We start from the raw sequence: 22,758 nt of genomic DNA, 5'->3' as shown, positions 1-22,758 counted from the left end.
ATTCTTCCAAGAATTCTGGTTGAATTTCTGTATGAGCATATTTTTCTTTAAGACTTTGCTGTGGATATTTTCAAGTTAGGATTGCTAGGTGGCACAGTGCTGAGAATTCCAGGCCTGGAATTAAAAAGACATGCATGAGTTCAAAATCCAGAACTCAGACACTCACTGTAAGCTCCTTTAGCTCCTTAACTTGTTTGAGAAATCATTTAATCAGTTTGCCTTGGTTTTCTTATCTATAAATTGAGTTTAAAAATGAAATAGCAAACCAATTTGTTATCTTTGTCAACAGAATCCCAAATGGTATCATAAAAAGTCAGCCAGAACAGCATAATTTTTAATTATTCTCTTCTTCTGGCTTTGTACTTTGAACTTACAGATACCATAATAGTTCTTTATGGTGGAATATTTTTTGTTTCTTTATTAGCTCATTCTTCTAGTCTACTTCTTGGCTCTAGATTTTATGATTGTGCCAGACTTTATGTACTTCTTGAGGGCATGGCAGGGTAGAATGAGAATGATGTCTATCTGGACTGACCTTTTGTTTTCCTCTGTTCTTCTGTTGCTTTCACTGCTCAGTCAGAGGGATACAAGCTTTCAGTGTTCCCAAAGTGATAAGATCTAGGGTGAAGTAAGTATGCTTTTGACCTCCTGCTATGAGATCTATAAATTCCTGATCCATTTGAGTCTATTGTTTTGCCCCCTGTTAAGTGTTTCAGTAGAACAAAGCTGGACTCAGTTACTGTTGGTCTGTTCAGAGACTTTATAGGTTCAGAAGGACTGGATGGCAAATTTCCCTTTGGATTAGGACTTCTAACTTGGTTATTCCATTCCAGGATTCCATCTTGGTCTGAATAACAACACTAAGTCCCTTCTCTACTCTTGGGTTAAGAGCCACACAGCTACAGTTTGCTTCTAAACTTATTTCTTATTCAGTAGACAGCTATTGCTGACTAGAACCTATTCTTCTCTACCAGTCCTATGTGTTCATTTCTCTCTCGGTCCATTTAAAAATTGGTTAGTGAATGATAGAACTGCCAAATGGCACCCATTCCTGAATCTTGAGCTAGTTCAGGGGTCCTCTAGCATCTCTTCCTGCCTTGGTATCCAGTCCAAATTTCCTTTCATTCCTTGGAGACTGAAATACTCCATGTGCAGTCCACTCTTGTCCAGACCCTATCCACAGGGTCTATAGCCCTTTCTGTCTTCCTAAGCTACCCTAGGCTAGAAAAGTGATTCACTGTGACTTTTTCTTCCATTTCCTGATCAGAATTTAGAATGATGCTTTTTTTTCTGGATCTTTTGTGGAAGAAGTTTGTTTGGGAAGCAAGGCTGTACTTCTTCCTGCCAATCTGCCATCTTGACTCCACCTCCTCAAGATCCTGTTTTAAAAGGTTATACCTCTAAGTTCTGGCAGATCCTATCAAGATGCAAGAACTTTGTGTGCTAATGTGGGAACAGATTTTATCCTTTGACCAAAAAATAGTCTACTAAGTTCAGAAACACTCATTACCAGAAGGCTGGGCATCAGATGATGATTTTTTAGTCACAAAAGATCATAAAACCATCTAGGATATGGGCAGGTTTGGGTGTTCATTGGTAGAAGGAGCCCTTTGCTAATGAAATTATGGCCCCTTAAAGTATTAAAGTAAGAAAAGCTTAGAATTTACAGTTTAACCCTTTAGCTAAATTATGGAGAAAAAAATCAAAGAAAAAAGAAAGATAAATAAAAAGGAAATATTTCATGCTAGTGCTGAACACAAGAGGTTGCTGAGGAGAAACGAATCAAGTTTTGCTCTTTCACTTTGAGTCCTAAAGTTCAAGCTAATGATATTTGTTCAGAAGATACTAATATTTTTTTTTCTTATGAAACAGGATAATAATAATATTTGTAAGCACTTATATATTTTACCTCATATGATTAGCACAACAATCCTGTGAGACAGGTACTATTGTAATACCTCTCTTACAAATCGATTACTTGCCCAAGGTCATATGATAAGTATGTATTTAAGTCAAGATTCAAATTAAAGCCTTCTTGACTCAAACTCTGATACTTTGTGCAAATAAAGCTCTCCATAGGAGTAAAACTGGAATCACAGTTTGTGGTGTTCACTCATTTGAGTCATATATAACTTTTCCTGACCTCATTTGGGGTTTTCTTGGCAAAGATATTAGAATAATTTGCCATTTTCTTCTCTAGCTTATTACTTTTTATTATTTATTTCTTCTCTAGCTTATTTGTTATTATTAGGAAACTGAGGTAAACAGGGTTATGTGACTTGTCTAAGGTCATACAGCTAGTAAATGTCTGAGGTCAAATTTAAACTTAGGTCTTCTTGACTACAGATTCAAGTACACCTAGATGCCCTAGAATCACAGGACCTGAGTTCACATGTCATTTTTGCCACTTCTAGGACTATGGTTAAATCACTTAAGTCATCTTTGCCTCAGTTCATCATGTATAAAATGAGAGGTGATATGGACAAAAATGACTTTTTAAGGTTCCTTCTAGCTCTAGATCTATGGTGTTATGAAAAACTGGGCAGACTTAGTGTTAAACAAATATTTCAATTTTGTGTAGCCATAAACAACCAGTAGGTGGCACCTTGATAAAAAGGCATTTGAAGGCTTTCTGAAACTTAGAAATGGTTTATTTCTATAACCATCTTCCCAACTTTGATTTCAGAAGAAGCAAGAGTATACATTGGGCCTTTTTACATTTGGTTGTAAGTCATAACTTAAATCCTGAATATCTTTTTCAAAACCCCAATTATATAAAAACAGTTAATTTTATCTCATATATTTTAAATTTGAGAGACAAAGGGGAAAGGAATCCTGTGAAAATCTATAAGTTCAACTCTCCAATCCTTGCTCTGAAGAATTCCCAAGAGAAACAAGGAACCAGGCCCTTTTAACCACTCTGATGCCCATTTTCAGTGTATGTGATCCTGTAGTAAATTCACCATTTGGCAAGACTTGAAAGAGATTCCAAATGGATAGCTCTTTGAAACAACCATTAGACAGAGAGAGTAGAATGCAGAGATCTACCTTTATAGTATAGAAAGAGTTGATGAGTCCAGAGAGGAGGCTATACAAAGTCAGAAACACATTATAGAAAAGTTAGATGCAGAGATAGTTTTCCAGGGCCACTCAGTGTCAGAGTCAAGATTCTAACTGAACTTAGAGCAACAAAGGGAAAAAAAGAGAGAAGAAGAAATACAAAAAAACTCAAGGAAAACCTTCTAAAAGATAGACAGGAAATTTACAGAGAAGCAGGTAGAGCCTAGCTGTAGCTAAGAGAACCCATAGGATTTGAAACAAAATCGAAAATTGTCTTAGTGAAGGACTGTGCTATCTTTTGAAGTTTCACTGGTAGGATTTTTTTTTAAAGATCACAGTCTATTTTCATTGTCTAGCACCTCACATTTGTGAAAAGTAAATTTTAAAAAGTTAAAGATTAGCTCAACATTTTCACTCCATTGTAATATCAAAGTTGTTTGCTTCATAATGCTTCAGGGGCAGGAGAAATAGAATAAGAAAGAGCCTACTTTGTCTTCCCAGCTGCCCCAGGAGCTAACTCAGCTGCCAAGACTCAGGTTTTTACCCTAGAAGATGAACACTATCACATCCTTCATCATTCAGCTCATTGTTGAGAATTTTCTAACCATTGAATGATGACAATTCCTCATCTGTGAGCCCAAGAAATTATGTAATGAATTCATTTAGCCTCATGAAAATCTAGTGCTAAATGTTTCCTATTAACCATCTCATCTTTAAACTTCTAGTGCAAATATAATAAGCTTCTGTTTCATTCTTTAAGCAGAAACCTACCAATCAATGATTTTTTTGAATGTAAGTTCTGGACTTTACATTTATGCTTATATTTTATCTTACTAAATTTGGCCTTTCATTCCGGATTCTGATTCTATCAATTACTGTACTCCTACAAATGAACAGTCCAAATGAAAACAGGGTTATAGGAATAAAAACTAATTTCCTTCTGAAGACCCCTAAATATGGCAATTTCCACTTTAGAATTAGTCTGTTCCAATGGTCAAATAACCCTGGACATGAAATGAATGCTAATGAACAGAAGTTAAAAGAGTTAAAATTACCTCTATCTTGTGCTACCCAAAGTTAATGATTGTGTTCATCAAAAGGTGCTTAAAAGACAAGTCTGCTTTGCAAATTTTGCTTTGATATCTTCAATAACAGAAAAATTTGTCCTCCCGGGACTTTACGGTTGTATTTGCTTATCTCATATCAGCTATACTAGTTCTACTAAATATATATGGGCAAAGTAAATTAGAGGCTAGAGTGCAGACCTTAGAATCATCTGAGGTCAATAGAATCTTGGATTTGATACTGCATGGCCCTGGAAAAAATAATGTAATACTTCTCAGTCTCAATTTCTTCATCTAATATGGGATCACTATAATGCCTATCTCAGTGAGGATCTTTCTTATGGAGAATTCTTACCTACCTCTTTATAGTGATATATTCAAAGTACTCTATAAAACAAGATGTGAATGTTACTATTATTATCCCAATAATAAGTTTTGATTGACACTAATTGTCCTTTCTATTTGTGCAAAATAAAATAAACCAGTTTGTAAATAACATGTCTCTTTACAGATAGATACACTTTATTTATACAGATGACAACATATATCTTAAAAGCAAAACCAAACTAAACATTACATTGAGCATGGCTCTGTAATAGAAGATATAACTAGAGAGTATATTATGATTTGGATGAATTTTATATTATTATCTAAGTGGATTCTCAGTTTCCTTATTTATAAAATTAGTGAGTCTACCTAGATGATACTGAGAGACAGTTTGGCATAAGTGATAGAGTACTGGATTTAGTGTTGGAAAGACCAGGGTTCAAATTCCCACTAATATCTTATGACCATACACAAGTCACTTAAACTCTCTAAGAATCAGTTCCTCATTTATAAAACAGGAATAACAATAATATATGTGCAGTATCTACCTCACAAGCCTATTGTAAGAAAATAATGATAGCAATTGTTTTAAAAAATAATAATAGTATGTATATAGTATTTTAAGGTTTGTAAAGCACTGTACAAATATTTCAGTTATCATTAAAAGAATGAATGTAAAGTGATTTTGCAAATTTTAAGACTATAAAAGTCCATTATTATCTATTATTATCACTGATAATAATAATAACACCTTTTCCAATTTTAATTTCCCTTGAGTGGAAGATGAAGAAAAGCTAATACTAATCATTCATTTGGTCCAGCCATTTCAGTAACATTTATTAAGCTCCTGTTACATGCAAGATTCCTTATGATTATATAAAACAATCTAGCATCAAGTTCAAACTTCTATAATCATTAGAAACCTTAAAAAAGACTTTCAAAACTGCTCTCTGTATTTAACATTCCTTGATATATTAACAAATATAACAGTGGATCCTTTTCTAATAAGAGTTAACTCTTGATTTAGCATGATTTCCTTTGTGTCCACTAGATGGCTTTTTCCTGGTTCTTTTCATCTACTAGAATAAATATGGCTGCTTTAGTCACAAATTTTTACCTGTTTAGGAAAAATATTACAGTATTTACATAAAATGTTCCAATAATCTGAAGGTTTTCAATTATTTACAGCTGGAAAATACTTTTTGGGGGGTTATTTTTTGGGGAAAAAAAGTGTATAGAACCAGGAATTAAAGCTAAACAATTTCATGTTAAAAGACAAAATAACTTTTTTTCACCTATTTTTTGAAAGCTTCCAGGATACTTTTGCCATGTGTTTGGTGGAAGAGACTAATTCTAAAGTGTAAAACTGCCATATTCAGAGGTCTTCACAAGGAAATTAGTTTTTATTTCTATAATCCTGTTTTTATTTGGACTATTCATTTGTAAGAGATAGGATCAGGGTTCAAAATGAAAAGTTAAATATAGTAAGATGATACATAATAAGCATGAATGTAAAGTCCAACATTTAGATTCAAAAAAATCAACTTCATGGAAAAATAATATACCATTAAAATATATTTTTTTAAACCAACTGCATGAATACATGAGAGGGTAGATGTGGATAGACAGTTATTTTAGAGATTACAAATAAGCACAAAGCAAATCAACATTGTGAAATAGCTATCAAAATAGACAATTCTATCTTAAGGTACATTAATCGTAGCATAATAATCCTAAGGCAGGGTGTAATAATCGCACTCTACTCTGCGTTAATCAGACTACACGTTGATCTTAAGGTTGTGCTTAGTTTGAGGGCCACATTGAAGGACTGAGAAATAAGCCATTTCCAGAATGTCCCCTAAAACTATCACGTGTAGATTAGATGAAACACTTAGGTATGTTTGGCTTGATGAGCAAATGATGTAAGGAAGACATAATCACAGTAAAGCCAGAAGACAGAACAAAAACCTTGGCATGAATGTTTTAGGGAGGCAGATTTGGCTCAATAGCAGGAAGAACTTGTGGAATGGGCTGCCTCAGAGAAACTAACCTCCCAGTTATGGTCGAGGCAGGACAAAATCTGGCAGTAAAATGTTTTGGTTTCTGGTCACTATGATTCTTTTAATATATCTTAAGTTTACATAGGCTTGCAGTTGACACAACATGCACTCGTATTGTGTTCATAATTTGCAAAAACTTAGAGGTCTTTTTCAGATGAACTGCTATCAAGGTATATCTTCTTCATTCTGGTATATTCTGGTTCAAAAACCCAATTGCACAAATTTCTATTTATCTGCATCAAATTGTACTTTTTCAAATTGGCCCATCATTCCAGCCTATTAGATCTTGTTGAAAGATTATTCTGTTATCTGTGTTTGCCCTTCATTCTATAATGGTTCCATTTGTAAATTTTAAAAGCAGGCTTCAATGGTTTTTATCCAAGTGTAATGAGGATGTAGTCAATGGGAGTCCAGTCATCAAAGCATACCTAGGGGATTCTGCCAGCTGCCAATTCATATGGAGAGTGGGGGTGGAAGGGAAGAAAAGATGGTGAGCTTGCTCCTGGAAGTACATGTAGAGGTCCCAGATTCAGAGTACATACATTATGCACTATTCTGTGACTTAGCGCTATCTGCCTGTTTATTCTATGTTGAGCAGGAATTATGAATGCATAATTATGAATGGAAAAGGGTTCCAGCAGAACCTGGGGCTCTCTTCTTCCCTGATGGTGAATGAAAAAGAAAAACTGCTATAAGCTCCCAAATGGGGAAAGAGGCAGCTGATTCAGCTGCCATACTGTCCCCACCTGGGTTGACATGTGGCTGTGAACACATGGTGCCTCTGTTTCTTTCCCTCTTCACATTTGTTCTTTCTTCTTCTTAAATAATAAGTATTTAGTTAGAGAGAAGTAGGCTGTCACTTTGTGAATTGTGAGAGGTCTAATGACAAGTCCAGAGCAGACACTATCATAACCGTCAAAGCTGAGTGAGGGAAAGAGTCAGTGCCCTCTAAGGACTACACTTCATGACCTATGTTAGAAATGAATATACTTGACAGCTGACATATTGTGTCCTGTAGGCAAGGAAATGACTTGGCTAGTGAGTGCCACACTAGGAAGTGATGAATTTCACAAGTTTGAATCTGAATTCATTAGCTTTCTCTTAAATTGTACCCTCTTCTAAGTCTCCCTATTTCTGCAAAAAGTCCTACTCTATTTGTAGTCTATCAGATTTTTGATCTAGGTATTATCCTATACTTTTTAATCTTTTATACCTCATATATGAAAATCATCTGACCAATCTTGTCACTTCAACTTTCATGATATTTCTCATATTTGACACTCTCTCATTTCCCATATCTGCCATCTTTGTTCAAGCCTTGATTAATTCTTGCCTTTTTTATTACAAGAGCTTCCTAATTGGTCCTATCATGACTTTTCAGTAAATCTTCCTTTTAAAAAGTTAATTGATTTTTTTAAAAAATTAATCTTGTACTTAAACATACAAAAAACATTTTTACATACATGGAGGATGCTATATGAAAAATCATCACTCAAATATATAATAAATTCTATACATCACATTCAAAACTATAATATTTATTTGTGCTTCCTTTAAAGCAATTTTTCTGTTCTTTTCATTAAATAAATGGGTTACTATGATCTTTTTAAAAAAGTATTACTATTGCTAACACCTTTTCCCCTTGGCCCCTCACACAATTAAAAACTAAAAGAAAAAAAATCCCTTATGACTAAACAACATGTAAAGCAAAACAAGGTCACAGAGGGACAATTTAAAAATGTATGTCATAGTACTTTGTACATCATCAGTTTGTGGGTGAAATGCTTCACCAAAGGTTCACTGGAGGCTCAAGTCTCAAACTTTCACTGGAGATATCTTTCTCAAGTCTTAAGACTTTCAAAATTATTTTTCTTTGCAATGTTATTGGTTTTGTTTTGAGGGTTTTAAGAGGAAAGAGAGAAAGTAAGGTATAGAGACTATAATAGTATAGAAAAAAGGAAGAAAAGAATGGAACCTGTTATTTTTTATCATTGGGGTGACTGAAAAGAAGAATATTCTAACATGGAAGAAGGAATGGGGGTAATGGAAATTAGATGGACTCCATTCTTATATAAAGCAGACAAAAGAGGTTTGAACACATATAAAACAGCTTGTTGTAGAAATACTTCAGACTCAACAGATAAACAAGTGAGGATAGGGGGAAGGGTTAAAAGGAAGAATTATACTAGGGAGGAAATGGTCAAAACAAATCAACTTTTTGATCCTATTGTTCTATTTTCTGCTAACTTCACTTTGCATCAATTCAAACTATCCCAGGATTCTCTGAAATCATCTTTCATCATTTCTTATGTTGTAATCATTTCTCATTATATTAATAAACCACAATTTGTTTAGCCATTCCCTAATTGTCTAAAACAATCTGAGATATTCTCTAGATTCCAATTCTTTATTTCCTTCCCCTACCCCATTTTAAAAATCCCCCATTAAGGATCAAAAAGTTGATTTGCTTTGACCATTTCCTTCCTAGTATAATTCTTCCTTTTAACCCTTCCCCCTATTCTACTTGTTTACCTATTGAGTTTGAAGTATTTCTACAACAAGCTGTTTTATATGTGTTCAAACCTCTTTTGTCTGCTTTATATAAGAATGGAGTCCATCTAATTTCCATTACCCCCATTCCTTCTTCCATGTTAGAATATTCTTCTTTTCAGTCACCCCAATGATAAAACATAACAGGTTCCATTCTCTTCTTCCTTTTTTCTATACAATTATAGTCCTTATACCTTACTTTCTCTCTTTCCTCTTAAAACCCTCAGAACAAAACCAATCTACGGATAATTGCCTCTATTTTTCTTAACTACTTCTTACCTTTTGAAGACATTAAGGTCCTGAAGGGATTGTAATTTATCTTTCTAGGTTTCTTTGAACTCAAGTGTTTATAGCTTTTGATTTTGTTCTAACATTTCTTGTTGTTTCATGGAATCATGGACTTCTACTTGTTGTCTTCTAGTTTTCAGGCATTCCATTTCTTAGATAAAACTTTCCACTTTATCTTTTAAGCTACTTATTCTCCTTCCAGTTATTTCTTCACTAGCTGTTATTTCATTTTTTTACATCTTTTGTGTCATATTTTTCCCTGGATAGTCATGTAGTCATTGTGAAAAATCTATTTTTTTCCCTTTAAGTCTTTTCTCATAGTCATTATGAGAGTTATTCTCTCCTTCTTTGCTGGGGATCTTTTGATTTGTTTTTGGTCATCTTTTGGGTTTTTATGACTTAAAGTGAATGTAAATAGCAATAGTTTCTGTTCTAGGAAAAAACCCTGAGGGTCTTCCTCTCCCAGGTTGATTTTTTTTTTTTTTTTAATAGGCAAATTAAGTCATCTGCTACATTTCTTACTTATCCTTAAATCACTGAATGGCTGTTGCCTCAGACAAACTGAAACCTGGGGAAAACTTTAACTTCTAAAGGTCATGGTTTCTCACTGCTTCTGGGGCCACCTCTACTTGTCCTGATCTCTGGACTCAGATGACTCTAGAAGAGAAACAGGATGGTGATTTTGCTTAGCTCTGCATCATTTGAATCCAATTCACTTCAAGTCCACCTGATGTCACTGGTCTTCTTTCAGAATGAAATACAAACAGCCACAAGATTTGTAATAATTTTTATTCTAGTCAGTGTTTGATTTATTCATTTCTTTAGCTTTAATTCCTGAATTCCTAGATCTTACCTATCTGGTGTCTCAAGATCTAATGTTTGTAACTTCAGAACTCCTAGGCTTGGGCACTTCTATTCCGAGTTGTAGCACCAGATTATATTGCTACTTGTTGTCTGCTATTCCTTGGGGCTTCTAAGGTCCACTCCCTAAGGCTTTCTCACCACCATGGGACCTTTCTTAGGGGTATCTTCCTTTCTTTTGCAGCTACATTCCTGAAAGACAAGTCCCAACTCTGGTTGCTGTGGTACTACCTTTCTTTCTTTCTTTTTTTTTTTTTAAGAGCAAATCGATTTAATTGGGGGTATTTGGAGAACAAAGCCAGTTTTAACAGAATTTTTAAAATTTGGAAGGAGATTATGCATTATTTTGTTGTGCTCATCATTTCTTTGGGATATGCTGCTGATAGACATTTGCTGTATAACTAGGAAATAAATACACACACTCATATAGGAATTGATATTCTATATTTTCTTTTAAGTTTCAGTCATTATATCTTATTTTCTAGATATGTTTCCCAGCATGGCATCATATATAAATGATCATATTCCATCATTTACCTACTTGAGGAAGACTTTTTAAAAAACTTATTGAAGTTTTTTTATTTTCAAAACATATGCAAGGAAAATTTTTCACCATTGACCCTTATAAAACCTTGTGTTCCAATTTCTCCCTCCCCCCTCTCTGGCAATTAATCCAATATATGTTAGATGTGGTAAAATATAATTAAATTGAATATAGGCATGCCTATTTACACATTTAATCTTGCTGCACAAGAAAAATCTGATCAAAAAGGGAAAAAATGAGAAAGAAAACAAAATGAAAGCAAATAACAGCAAAAGAAGTGAAAATGCTATGTTATGATCTATCCTCAGTTCCCACAGTCCTCTCTCTGGGTGTTGATGGCTCTCATCATCACAAGATCACTGGAATTGGCCTGAATTGTATCACTATTGAGAAGAATGTATTACTACCTTTCAAGGAGGCCTCTCTTTAATTATCCTCAGGTTTCTGATTGACTTTTGATGTAGTTTTGATCTGCAAGAAATAATTTATTGTAGTTTTCTCATTGTATTTCTTCATCATTATTTGGTCTACGAACTTCAGGGTTTTGTTGGACGAGATATGTAGAAGCCAGTTGGTTGGCCTCCTGTTCAGGCAGCCATCAAGGTGTGAAATCATGCTAATTTATAGGTTATTGTTTGTTGGCAAGTTTTGAGATTGGCTCATCTTGTGTCTACCAGTCAGAAATGAAATTTCTTCTCATGGACCTGATCCCATCATTTTTTGCTACATAAGCTTTATATTTCATTTGTTTTTCTGACATAGGATGATTAGCTTATTTCTAGACAGAAGCCCAGTCACTCTCCAATGCTTGGAGGACTCACTATTAGTATTAGACCTAGTACAGATAACTAATTTTCTTTATCTATCTCTTCATAAATACATGTGTGTCTGCATGTGTATAAATGTGTGCATATGTATGTGTGTTCATATATATATATGCATATAGATATTTGTATATACATATGTAAATTATAGTATAGCTTAGTTCAAGTGATCTACCAGTCTCAGCCTGCTTAGTAGTAGGAATTATAGGTATGTACCATTTATATTCACAAAGATAATTAATATTAATTACTTATCCATGATATAGAGTAAATATCAATGTGTTAAATGACACTGGGGAGATAATAAATAGTGCTCCCAAGTGTTATTAGGACAATAATCAATGATGATTGATATTAGGAGGAAAATACCAGATGGGAACTGACTCTAATAGTACTAAAAGAACCCTACTTCATTCCTAGGGTATCTCTAGATCTCAGAGGGAAAGATGCAGTTGGCAAGCTTTAAGACCTCAACCTGGCATGAAAATAAAATTGGAAAAGTTATCCCCTAACATTGCTTCATATTGGAAGATATGCTAAATTTTTAAAAATTGTACTAAATAGAACCAAAAATAAGAAGTGTATTACTCTGATAAAGACCTCCTACCTGATGACCTAAACCTATTTATCATCTCATTAGTTCCAGTCAATTAAATAATTCTAAATCCATCTAACTGCCTTGTCATCCAGCCCACATCTAGCCATCATTTCAAGAAAGGAAAAAAAAATGAGTGAATTTTGAAGGATTCATTTTTAGTGAGTCAGTGCTGGTTCTTTGTGACTATGCATGCCCTTTCCAAGTACTCACAAACCACTCTTTCAATAATTCATTTTAGAATCTTGCCAAAATTAAATTCAAGCTTCTTGTTTGAAAAGTCAACCTTCTTTCCCTTTTGAAAAGAATATTTGCCAATCTTTAATTATGCACACTTCTCCCAATCTTTATGTTTTTTCAAAGACTGCAAACTGTCATAAATACTCACATTCACACATCTTTTAATAATACTGGAATTCTTTAAAAATTCTGGAATGTGAGTGATGCTGTGAAGGTAGAAATGGCAAGATTTGGCAACAGAATGGATATGTTGAATGAATGTAAGAAAAGAATACCAAGATTAAGAGCTTGAGTGAGTGGGAGGTATGATGGTGGTGTCTTTGATAAAGGAAAGTTCGGAAGAGGGGAAGGTTTGGAAGAATGATAATATCAATTTTAATATACCTGTTAAAGAAAAGAGACAATATTTAAGACCTGTTGTAGAGATAGAAATAAGATCCCACAACTGATTAGATATATGGGATGAATGAAAGAGAAAAGTTGAAATAAGACTTAGGATTCAAACCTGGATAATTAGAAGGATTCTGTCTTAAAAAAACAAAAACAAACAAACAAACAAACAAAAAACCAGAAAAGTTTGAAAGAATGTGGATTAGACTTTTTAAAAAGTCTATTGAGGTCTGATCACAACCCATTCATGCCTACTTCTCCTGTTTGATTCTTTTATTTAGTCTTACTACAGTGATCACTGTCTTTTGCCCCAGAGAGCAGAACCTACTCTACTAAGAGGGCCTGCAGTAACTGTGAGATAATCTGGAGAGCAGACTCCAGGAAAGCTAGAGGAACCCCTTTGTAGCTGATAATGCCGGTGCTGGTCGTGGTTACTCTATAATTGTCTGAGAGACCAGCACCAGGAAGAGAAGTGAGTGGGTGGGTAGTTTGCATAGACATGGATTTTCGGAGGGAGGGTGATTTAATGTGTTAAAGTAGTGATGTGATTGCATGGGAGATAAATCCAACAGGGAGATTGGAATGAAACCTATCATATTCTTCTGGGTGTCATGTCATGGTCCTCCGATGAATCTGCAGCCCTCACTTTGGAGACCACAGAACCAGGTGATTTTTCAGCTTTTCTTTTTTTTCAACTTTTCTCCCAGATTTAAAATTTTGTGATCTAGGAAATCAAGAAGATATCGAGGGAATGCCAAATAGAGAAAAATAGTTCTAAGTAGTTACACTATTTTTATATTAGGGTAGGGGGAATGAGTAATATAAATAAAAAGCATTTCTATTTGTATTTTTATTAAAAGTCTTTTTCACATATTATCTCCTCAAAGAGAATTGAAAACAACATTAATGTTTGTTACTAATTTTGCCAAACTAAAATAAATTTCAAATACACCTAAGAATTCTGTAGATATTTGGGAATATCTTTCTGAATGAAGTAACTATATCAAAAGGTAAGAGATTAAGGTCTCATCTTATAGATGAAGAACCTGAGACCCAGATAGTTTAAATGACTTGCATGATCATCCAGGTGAATAAGGGTCATAGGTGAGTGGAACTTAAATCCAGACCACGTTCTCTTAGTTCAGAACCAATATCCTTTTCTTTGTACCCTTGTTCATCATATTTACCAGTCACCAAGTCTGGAGGTCTTTATATCTATTCAAATTTGGGTGTCAAGCAGTTAGAGTGCTAGGCCTTAAGTCAGGCAGACTAATCTTTCTGTGTTCAATCTGACTTCAGACACTTACTAGCTCTGTGACTCTAGGCAAGTCACTTAATTCTCTTTATCTCAATTTCTTCATCTGTAAATTGACCTGAAAAAGGAAATGGGAAACCACTTCTATATCTCTGTCAAGAAAACTCCAAATAGGAATCACAATGAATCAGCCACAAGTGAAAAATAAATGTAAATTTTATACAAAAACCATGCAAAATGATAATTTTTTTCTTAATCTAAGAATTTCATGGCCTTTTTTACAAGATGTTTGGTAATAGGAGTAGTTTTAGTGGTGAAATTGTCAATGAAGCACAAAGTCATACATACAAAACTATTTTCTCGCCTGGCCAGGATTGCTGCATGTGATCGTTTGTTTTAGGAAAATCATACGAATGGGTCCTGAAGGGAATTGTAATTTTAATCTTATTCAATTTTCCCTCTGTACCCTCTTGGGAAGCAGCTTCTGGTCTCTTACCACACAACAGCTGCCTGAGACCAGGAAGCAGGAAGAGCACCTTCCATGAAGCCAGCCAACTGAATTTCTGGCTGCAATCATGCAGAACATATAGCTAGGATAAAGCAAAGATTGTATTCTTTAGTACTTTCTTTAGTTTCCTTTAGTGTTTCACCAGTGCTCCTCTGGCCTCTGCCAAATATTCTAACTTAAGAGTTGTACTAGGCCAGATAAGAAAAGAACACCTGATCTTGGTCCAGCTAACCTCATTCTTTCCAATTCTGACTCACAAAGGGATATAACCCAACAGGAGATCAAGGCCTGTTGACCTTTGGTGTGGAGAGACATTTCTTGTGAAACAGCCACAGTTACATAGCACAGCAAACTGAGGACCAAGTGAGGAAATAGAACAGTTAAATGGGCCCCTGATAAAAGAAACATATATTAGCTGTTGGTTCAAAGATTTCTTTTTCTAGTGGCTGCTTACCTACTGTGTTATTCATTTTCACACTCAACCAAAGCAAAAATTGTTTTCAACCAACTTTTGATTCACCACGTATTTGAATACTGACATTATATTTATTGTTAAAATATATTTTTCTTATTTTTATTAATCCATTTTAATTTTATATCACATTTATTTCCAAGTGACCCTTGCCTTCATCCATACCTTGAAAGAAAGATTTGAAACAGAAAGAAAAATTAAAAGTGGTTCTAATAAACATAGACAACATCAACCAGGTTTGACAAATATATATATATATATATATATATATATATATGTGTATATATATATATATATATATATATATATATATATATACTATACAGTGCCCCACTTCTCTAAAGAAAAGAGAGAGCATTTCTTGCAAGCTTGCCCATTATAATTATATAACGTTCATATATACAAATATATAGACATATGATATCGACATATACATAGACATGATATATAAGCATATGATGTGTGTGTGTATATATGTATATATATATATGTAGACAGGTGCATACACATATGTGTATATCTATATGTGTGTGTGTGGGTATGTACACACATGTATATACACATATATAGATATATATTACGTATAAATTTTTATTTTTGTTGACAATAGGATCATAAATTTAGAGCTGGGATGAGATTTAGAATTCATCTAATTTAGCCCCCCCCCCTAATTTTGCAGGAATGGAAACTGAGGTCATTTGATGTTACATGATTGGTCAAAGTTAATCAGGCCATCAGAAAATCTAAGGGCCTACTGCATGTTGAGCACTGTACTAAGAGCTGAGGACATGAAAAGAGACAAAAAGATAGTTCCTGCCCTCAACATGCTTGTGAACTAATAGAGGAGAAAAGATCAAATAAATATATACAAAAGAAACTCTAAGACAAATAGGAAATAATTATCAGAGGTATGACACTGAGGAGTTGACAAAGGCTACTTAATAATAAGTGGCAGAGTCAAAATTGAACTATATCCTGTAATTCCAGATGGATGTTATCTCCACTGTGCCATGATGTTGTACTGTGAACTACTATTGATTTTGAAAAAAAGAAATTAAGTGGGCATATGCATTTTATAAATTTCACTGTAATAGTAGGAATTGATGAGAAGGACAAGTTAAAAGTATGCTTGGGTATAGGTCACATTGTCTTCCCCCAGGAAATCCAGGTCCCAGAGGATGATCCATTGTTAATGCTGATATTTTAAACAAACAAACAAAAAAAAAGAGAGAGAGACATTTCTCTGATCCTATTATATAGAAATCAACTTTTCCTTTGGGTTATCTATGATTAGTATTGATTAAATATTAACCAGGATCAAAATTCAGTATGAAGAGTATTATGCAATCTTTATTCATTGTTTCATATTACCTGATAATCCATGGCTATTTCTTTATTGCGGATTTGGGAGTTGTTTGTTTGGTTTAAGAATGTATGATAAGCCTCAAGGGAAACGCCAGTATAGTAGACATGTACCTTCAAAATATATTCAAATAATCTTTTGAGAAACATACTCATGAACCCAAACATTCATAGAATGCAAAACCCTCTCACACACATGCATGTGTATATGTTGTATATGTTATATGTACATACATGTCTGTTTGCATCTATATGGAGAGAGTATACATACATAAATATATAGAGAGAAAGATAATTACTCATAAACTGTACAATGTAGTATAAAATGTTATATCATATAGATCTGACTTCATGTCAAATTCTATGCTCAAAAATCTGATATATTCAAACAGCCTCCAATGTTACTTCTTCAGTCTAGAATATTTGTTCCTTCTTTCTAAGGATTCTAATCGTATTCTACCTTTGGGCCCAGTTAAGACTTCCTTTCTTTAATGATTCCCTGATATCAGTGATATCCCTCTGTATACTCCAGTAGGTCTCCCTAATCATGGAGGCTACTAGGTGCCATAATGGATAAAGTGCTGCCTCTGAAGTCAGGAAGGTTCATCTTCCTGAGTTCAAATCTGACCTCAGACACTTAGTAGCTGTGTGATCCTGGGCAAGTCACTTAACCAGTTTGCCTCAGTTTTCTCATCTGTAAAATTAGCTGGAGAAAGACATGGTAAAACACTCCAGTATTGGCTGAAAACAACTGAAAAGCAAACAATGACACATTAATTTATAATTCTTCCTCTGTTAAATCCAAGTCATCTTCCAAAGAACATAGTAAACTTCTCAGAGCCAAAGATTATTTTGTCTTATACTCTCTTGCATTCTTGGCACAGTGCTGGGCACAGAGTAGGTGCTCAAATACATCTGTTGTGATTATAACCTAAATTAGGACAATTTGGAGACCTAAGTTCTATGACAGAAAAGCATCACTTACTCAGAACCCCTATGTGGACAATGATTGTAGTGCTCAATACGGTATCCAGCAGGGATACACCAGATATTTGCAGCACACTAATTTCAGGGACAGAAAATGAGGATCTCGGTAGCAAGATTTTTGACCTATGACTATGTTTCAGTGCTAACTTATGCTTGGAGATTCATCCGGCCTGACTTAGCTGGGAAATGATTTATGGAATTTGACAGATAGGGAGTCTTGTTTCTGTAACTGTGAACAACAGAATGAGTACCTTGAAAATGTGTTTGGGCACATATGTGCATGTTTGCACATGCAGATCTGTGATTATATTGAGGGAGGGGGCTGGTGTGGGGCTGGCACAGAAAGATAGCAAAGTATACAGTAGCTTTTTCTTCAGTAAGGCATAAGACATGTGGGAAAGGGGCAAAGAAAGACCCTGCTTTTGCACTTGGACCTTACTAAAGGAACTTGCCCTGGCATCTGGAAACCACATCAAAGCATATGCCAAGTGTTTCCATGTTGCCAGTTTGGAGCAGATCCTGATGGGCTTTATTCAAAGGACGTCAAATAACAGCAATAATAAAACTGGAAGGGGGCACTTCCAAGCACATAATGAAGGGAAGAATTACAGCTCCACTCTGCCCATGAAACATTTCTGCAAAAGCCATTGTATCTGGGCATAATCTGGATGAACACAGAGCCAACCCCTTTGAGAATGAGTAACCGGCAATCCTTAGGTAGTTTTGCATAGAAAAGAAGGAGAGAGGAAGGGAGCTCACTTGAGAAGCTGTTCTATTTGCACAAAAGAAATATTGGTGCAATTAGATTCACTTTTCTCATGTTGGTATTATTACTGCCTGTCAGCTGTCAGGCAAACACACCTTGATCCAGCTGGCCTTGGAGCATGCAGCCTCATGGTTGTCCGGTATTCATTTCACCCGGCCCTCTGCCTGCAAAGTCCTGTCCTTCTCACAGTCTCTGGTGGCTGCTGCTGACAATGTATCCCTCCTCTGCTGAGATTACACTGAATGACCTACTTTGAAAATAGTGTGAACTAGGGTTCACAAATTATCTTGGAAGGGTGCCATGAAGTTGATGTGCAAACATACCGAGTCCAGAAGGCTTCTGTCAGAACAGAAAAGGCTTTCTTAGTGTCCTTCCAGATGCAGTCTCTATGTTATTTTTTTTTCTCTCTCCCTGCAGGGGCCTGGGCTTTGACAATTCATCTTTATGCTGTTGAGTGCCGTCTATTGATTTGCTGGACTGGGTTGCTAAGTCAGAGAAGCCAGGGCCAATCAGAGAAGCCTGAAGTCAGGGCCAATCAAATGAAGCCAAAAAGCTGAAATAGTAATAAAGTGATTGGGGGAGGGAGTTTCAGGCTGAGCTGTCAGCTGCAGGACTGGGGGTACTACAGGTCAGAGTCAATGCTAAGCACCTGATGATGACATTGTGTAGTTCTGCAATTGTGAATTTCCTGAAGCCTTTCTACTTCATAATCTAATGCAGAAATTGCAATTGCCTTTTTTTTTTTTTTTTTTTTTTGTCTTCCACATAAAATTCCTTTTCCTTTAGGGGCTCTTGATGCTTTTAAGAATTAAGGTGATCAGGGAGGAGAAGAGAAAGAAAGGGGAGGTGGGAAGGAGAAAGATTTCATCAACTATTTTTAATGATGATTTCCCTTCCCCCATCTGTCCCATTTTTTTTTTTTTTTCGATCAAAGTAGCCTGTTAAAAGAAGAAACTGGCTTTGCATGTAGGAAAAATTATCTGGGGTTGTAAATCAGCTTAAAAGATGACGCATTTCTTTTCCAAGGCTACCTCCATAAATTCTTAGTAGGTGAAACTCTTGTTTACGATCTGATAAGATACTTAGGAATAAGGTAAAGTATTTGTACAAACATACCATCAGGAGAAAAGAAAGCTAGTGTATCAGTTTTCCCATTCAAGATGCCTGCACTATGATTGTTCTTTTCTTTATTGAAAATATAATATTCTTTATTGGCATTCAGGAGAAGGAAATTTTACTTACGCAATTTAACAATCATTTATTAAGTATCTACTATGTATAATGCATTTAAACTAAAAAGATTTTAGAAAAAAGATAGTCCAATTTTTAAAAAGTCAGACTCTCTATGCTAGAATGATTTTATGTCTGGAATAATCCTGATTTGAGTTTCAAGATGATTCTTACCATGTATTTGATGCTATTAATATCTATCTATCAATCTATATGTGTATAAATAGATATCTTCTGTTCAACATAACTTTTCATCTAGATACTATTCAATTTCTACTACTTCCTTTGAAATCCACACCTCTATCAATTTCACTGAACATTCTGGCCTTATTCATACCTTGAGTAAAAGATTAGATTAATTAGATAAGAATTTTCAAGCTAAAAGAGACCTGAAATCTCATAATTTTTTAAAATGAGGAATGGCTATTTCTCCTGACTTGCTTTTTACTAATCTTTACCCTTCCCTGCAGCATGTGACACTGTTTTTCACCCTTTCCAAGATATTCACTCTTCTTTAGGTTTTTTTGACCTTGCTCCCATTTTGTTTTCCTCACTAAACTACTCATTCTGTCTTCTTTGCTATATAATGATCACTAATTGTTGGTATCCTGATATTTTTACCTATTCATTTTATATTATCTCATTTAGTGATCTCACCATCTCCCAGGGATTCAATTTTTACCTCTATACAGGTTATTAAGACAGATGTGCATGTGTGTGTGTGTGTGTGTGTGTATATATATATATATATATGTATATGTATACATATATATATAAAACCTACACATGTATACATGTACATATACACATTTATATGAATATACACAAAATATACTTATAGATTTGAACTTATAAATAACATATACTTATGTTTTATAACATATAAATATTATATTGTTATCTCTTTGCTAACTTTTTATTATTTTATTATTATTATTTGTTATTATAATGATTATTGCTAACCCTTTGCAAAATCTTGTAATTTCTAATTTCACTGTATTTCTCCTATAAATTGCCATCTCTCTGCTTTTACAATTGGCATCTTAATTCAGGTCCTTATTGCCTAGCTGTCTGGACTATAGCAATGGCTTTCTAATTGGTTTCCCTATCTTAAATCTTTTCTACTTCATGCTATTTTTTACTCACTAAAGTGATTTTCTTTAAGCATAGACCTTTCACTCAGCCTTTGCCTGTAACCTAATCCCTTTCTACCTTTCTAGTCTTTCTATACTGGACAACCCTACACACACACACACACACACACACACACACACACACACACACACACACAAATTCATTCTCTCAGAGTACTTTCCTCCCATTTCTGGGGCTCCCAGTTTTTCCCTATGCTTTTTTGGTTTCTTTCACTTAAAGTAGAGCAAGATACTACTCAAATCTCATCTTCTTCAATTAGCCTTTCCAGACCTCCTTAGCTAATAATCCCTCCCCCCAATCTTTATCTCTGAGATTATCCTCCATTTAATCTGTATATATCTTACATTTGTTGTCACCCCAGTTAGAGTGTGAGATTCTTGAGAAAAGGTACTAGGTTTTGGTTTTTTTTGTTGTTTTGTTTTGTTTTTAATTTTTTTCCCTTGGTATACATAGTGCTTAGCACTGTGCCTGGCATATAGTAAATACTTATTAAAGGCTTCTTGATTGACTGATTCCCCTTTTTACTCCTGCTATCAATCTATGACCACTGAAAGCTCTTCTCCCATTTTCCCTCAGTCGTACTATTTTGGGACTTCTTTGGAGTTTTCCATCAAACCTTCCTTCCCCAGGAAATACATCATTGGAAAATCTCACTATACTGCAAGCCTGAAATCATCTTGATCCTCACAACTCATCAATGTCCTCTGCCCTTTTGAGTGGATCCTTTGACTAGAGGTTAGGGTCAGGGTTTTAGGGATTCTGTTTAAAGAGGAAGTTCAACATAGTATCACTCCTTATTTTCTACCAGCTACAATGCTTTGAGGTTTCCCCTTCAGGACACACAGTATAGTTGATCTTTCCATTAATGGAATTATGAAAGCCCTTATTTAAATTCAGGAAAAGAAAATGTTATCTAGTCTATTTAACAAAGATTTATTAAGACCAAAAAAGTCTCTACCCCCATTTTTTCTTTTGTGTGTTGTCTTTCCTTATCAAATTGTAAGCCCCTTGAGGACAAACGCTGTCTTTGTTTTTAATTTATATTTGTATTCCAAGCATTTAGCACAGTGCCTGGCACATAGTAAGCATTCAAGTTTCAAAACAAATGTTGCTTTGTCCTTTTTAAGGAAGATTTCTCTGTTACTTGAATCATTTTTTATTCCTCCAATCATTCTTCCAATTTCATATAACCCATTCTAAAGTATGATTTGTTGCTGGTCAGTCTTTTTTTAGTCATGTCTGCTCTTTGTGATCCCATTTACAGTTGTTGTGATGGTGGTTTTTGGCAAAGACACTGGAATGGTTTGTCATTTCCTTTTCATTTCACAGATGAGAAAACTGAGTCAACACTGGGTTAAGAGACTTTTTCCAGGGTCACATAGCTAATAAGTATCTGAGGCTGGATTTGAACTCAGGAAGATGAGTTTTTCTGACTCTAGGCCCCAGCACTCTATTCACTTTGCCACCTAGCTGCCCATTATATATAAATACACACACACACACACACACACACACACACGCGCACACACACACACACACACACACACACACACACACATATATATATATATATGTAAAAAATATATCGCTGTATATACATGTATGAGGCATATGAATACATATATTACATAATACACAACTATTTGTTAGCATATATTCATGTTTGTGTGTATGTATGTGTGTATATATATGTGTATATATGTATGTATATATGCATATATAATATATATACGTATGAATGACATTGTCAAGAAACATTTAAATGTATAGGACATGCAAAGTACTGTGTAATTGTTAGGCATACAAACAAACAAAAAATACCAAAAAAAAAACCCACAAACAGTTCTTGACTCCAAGGAACTTTTATTTTTTTGGTAGGGGGAATTACAACATGTACTTTGTTAAATAAATATGAGAGAATCTATGGCTGGGAAGAACACTAATAATTTGGTTTGGGGGTCAAGAAAAACTTCCTTTAGATATTAAAGTACAAATTGAGCTCTGAAATAGGCTAAGGATTCTGAGAGATAGAATTAGGTAAGGGGAATTCTAGGCATGATGAACAGCAAATACCAAGGCAGGTAGGTAGGAAATGAAATGTTAAATTCAGGTTTTGACAAAAATGCTAGTTCATCAAGAATCTCTTAAAAGACATATGCAAAGTTGTGCTAGAGCCAGTCAAGAGCTAATTGAGTTTTTGTTGAAAATATTTACACTACA

At 34.7% G+C, this 22,758-nt stretch overlaps 1 long non-coding RNA gene across 3 annotated transcripts in view; it reads right to left on the bottom strand.

The window, feature by feature from the left end:
• The window catches only part of LOC141545305 (uncharacterized), a 156,674-nt gene that overhangs the window by 71,166 nt on the left and 62,750 nt on the right, over positions 1–22,758 (bottom strand). The window lies entirely within an intron of this gene.

The sequence above is a fragment of the Sminthopsis crassicaudata genome, chromosome 1 (genome assembly GCF_048593235.1).
Source record: "Sminthopsis crassicaudata isolate SCR6 chromosome 1, ASM4859323v1, whole genome shotgun sequence".
Lineage (NCBI taxonomy): Eukaryota > Metazoa > Chordata > Mammalia > Dasyuromorphia > Dasyuridae > Sminthopsis > Sminthopsis crassicaudata.
Note: the sequence above shows the minus strand (reverse complement) of the source record. Positions and strands in the feature narration are given on the sequence as shown.